Here is a 3,698-nt window from a genome sequence, read left to right on the forward strand (position 1 = left end):
TTTCTAAGTTGGAGAACTTGCAAAATAACAGGGTGTTCAAATACTTATTTTCCTCACTGTACTAGGTAGACAGTTATTATTACATTAGCATACCAGTGCATTTGGAGGGTGGCCGGAAGTTTGGCACAGATGGCCGGCCAAACACCTTCAAGCTGTTTTAAAAAAGGCCTTAAAACTTTTCTTTTTAGCAAAGCTTTTGGTCCCCTTTAGATGTTTTTTTGTCCTCTCTTCTAAGAATAGCTTTACTTTCTTTTTTATTCTTTCTTTTTTTGTATTATTTTTCTCTTTTTCTTTTTTTACCTGTAGCACTTTGAGATTTATTGATGAAAAGTGCATTATAAATAAAATGTATTATTATTATTACTATTATTATTAAGCTGCTGCTGTTGACGCACTGGGTCACATGCCCGGCGTAGGTGAGCAGAGACGATGGCCTACTGGTCTCCGCCACACTCCCCCGATCCTGGTTCCACCTGTTCAGGCCTTCCAGGAGGTAAAGATGGAAATTCAGCACATTTGCACTGGTTCCTGACAAAACAATAAAATACTAATAGTCCATTAAAAAGGTCTAGCTTTCCAATCTAATGATTTTTTTCATAAAAGACTATACTGGCTGTTTATGATATACTGTAAGGGAGACACCAACCTGGAATGAACCTGTTCAGATGTCAATGAAATGATTCCAGAGACATGGACCCTCTGGCACAGCGATACTTGTTCAGGACAACACCCCGCTTCTTGGTGGTACCCGTCTCTGTATAAAGCTGCACACCAGGCAGGTCCTGGATGCACTTGACGTGGCGTTGCTGCACACGCCAGATTGCTCCATGCGCACCTGGTCCTGCAGTGGCACCCCCATGAGGTCCCTCCCGTTTGCCTCTCCTAGCTCCTGCAGCAGCCGCTCAATGAGGCTGATGGTGGCCTCCTTTGGTCTGGCCACTCCCCAAACTTTGTCTGCAGCTTGCTGGACCCCTCACTGACGCAGAAGCCACAGTCCACATACAGCAGCAGTGTGGGTGCAATGGCTGACTGATGATAGAAGCTGGACGTGCATTGTCTTGTTCTTACATGTCAATTGGATTCTGACTTTGAAGCAAATATTTGGCATCCAAGAACATTTTGGAACTGATGATGTATCAGTCATTTTGCTGGTGGTTTCTTGGTCACAGCAACAAGCTTGATCATTGACATACAGTCACATGCCACGTATCACAAAACTGTTGGGTGGGGCCTTATGTATTTGCTTGTATTACATCAAGTGACCTGAATACCAATGACTGCAAAGATTAATATGTACCTGGTTTGCAGAACTGTACTTTCTAATAGAGGTAAGGCAAAAAAGAGTGACGAAGAAGCCAAAAGAGAAAATAGGGAAAGGAGTGCTGGATCTGTTATTGTTTTTAGGAAGCAGATTTACAGCTATACACTTTGCAAATCAGTGTCTCACCCTGGCCGCCATCAAAGATGCCGCATCTGTGCTGCAAATTTTGACACACTGTTTTGATCCCTTGAGGTATTTCCGTGTAGTCTTTGGTCTTGGACAGGTACCTTGCAATCTAAAACTGTATATCCTATTGTCTCTGGAACAATAGCTGGCAGTTGGAGGAGTAATGGCTCTTTACAGTGAATATGCAAAAGAAGATGTTCTCAAGTTCAGCCCAGGTAAATGCTCAGCCCATATTCACACAGACCTAAACCTACTCACTTAATGCTGGTTACAATATTCTAAAATCAATGCAAGAGAAAAATGACAAAGTGTAATAACATATTTTAATAAAGTCTTGGTAGTTTTTAATAAAGTATTGGCTTTTTCCTTGCAAAGGTTTTTTCCAATAAAATTAACAAGCATACCATTAGTTAGGGTGCCTGAAGCTGGGTAACAATAGTCTGTAAGGGGGGGGGGGAAGACGAGGAAAAAGGGGAAGAGGGAGGGAAGAAGGAAAAAGAGGAAAAAGGAAGAGGAAAAAGGAGGAAAAAAGGAGAAATGAGAGAAAAGATGAGAAAGATGCTAAATTACACACATAGTGTAAGAGCTTTATAGTTTCTATTAAGTCAGATTTTAATTTAATTGCTGAAATTTGAATGTTTCTGGGAAATAAGGGAAGTTTAACGTAGATTCAAAGGTCACAGGTTCGATCCCCACCTAGTGCCAGAAGATCCAATTACACTGTCCACAACTTTGTTGTTCTACTAAACAAAGTTTTGGAGGAATAAGATATTAGTAAGGTTGGGAAACAATTTAAACAAATAATTTATAACGTTTAGATTGACTTTTGAACAATATATCTGTTTTTAGTACTGCATACATTTAGTAATCGAGCTATATTTGGTCAATATTAAAAGTTAGTCTTTATAATGAGTATTGTTTAGTAATAAATAATTTTCTTTTTCTTTAAACAATGTATGACAGGTAAAACCAAGCATTTTTAGTTCTCTTTTCTCTAAAAGCTAGTATGTCTTACAGTAATCATTGCAGGGAAGTAGGGTGTATAAAGGCAAGTCATATGCTCAGCAGTGTGTACACTATAATTTGGAATAATATTGAAATGAAGCCAATTAATATAATACATGCCAACTTTATTACATTATTGATCTCAACAAAACAATATGTCTTTAGGTAACGAATAATATTGTTTAGCACAAGAAATGACTGACTATACAAAAGTTTTTACACCAGGGAAGAAAATAAGAGAATCAACAAACTACTTCTGTACAAAGAGTAAAACACACATAACATATAAATCACAATACATCATAGTATTGTATGCATAGTACAATCTAACTATTAATATTTTCTATTTACATTATACATTTACATTTTAGATTTTTTAATCTGATCTAACCACAACAGCCGTATTTCTGTATTTGGGCAGTAGATAGTGCCTTGATATTGGCTGTGTCCAGTGTCTGCGGTTCTGAATTGTCCACACTTCCTGCAAGTGTTGTACTCCACCTTCCTCTTATTAAACCTTGCCTTAGAGGCAGGGCGACCACTGGCAGGTGGAGGTGCGGATGGAGCAAGAGGGGCAACCGGTACATGGGGGGCACGGTATGCTAGTGTTGGAGCAGCAAACAAAGTTCCTGGGGCTTGAGGATAGACAGAGGTTGCTTGAGGGAAGAACGACAGAGGACCAGAAGCAGGAGGCTGTGGAAAAATCTGATTCTGGGCTGATGGCTTTGGCATGATAGCCTGTGGGGCAGTGGTGACGGGGGCTACTCCCTGCCACAACTTTGTCTTTGCCAACCCCACAGTGCTTGGGGACAGGTTGTAAACATGTTCAGTGCAGTGTGTTTGAGGAGGAGCAGCAGCGTGGATGTTGGCAGGTGGAAGGGCCTCCGAGGCCACAGCAATTCGGGCAGGTAGATTTATTCCCTGCAGGATCAGTGTAACATCCTGGCGCTTCACCCGTTTATTCTGCCACTGCATGAGGGTTGTTTGATTGATCTCAACCATATTGCAGTGTAGTGCTCTGCATGATGGCTCCATTACCCAGAATAAGCTGCCGGATTTTGCGGTAATCCTGCAGGACACAAGTCCATCTTGTAGTATAGTCCTGTTCTTTACCCTTTACTTTCCTTTTCGGATTCTTGTGTAAATCACAGAGTCTGATACAAATGGCTTCCACCAAGCGGCAGCAGTCTGGCCACTGGGCAGGGGAGGCAATGGATCCCAGCACACACCACTTCAGGCTCTCCAC

Source organism: Etheostoma spectabile, unplaced genomic scaffold (genome assembly GCF_008692095.1).
Source record: "Etheostoma spectabile isolate EspeVRDwgs_2016 unplaced genomic scaffold, UIUC_Espe_1.0 scaffold00019133, whole genome shotgun sequence".
In the NCBI taxonomy this organism is placed as follows: Eukaryota; Metazoa; Chordata; class Actinopteri; order Perciformes; family Percidae; genus Etheostoma; species Etheostoma spectabile.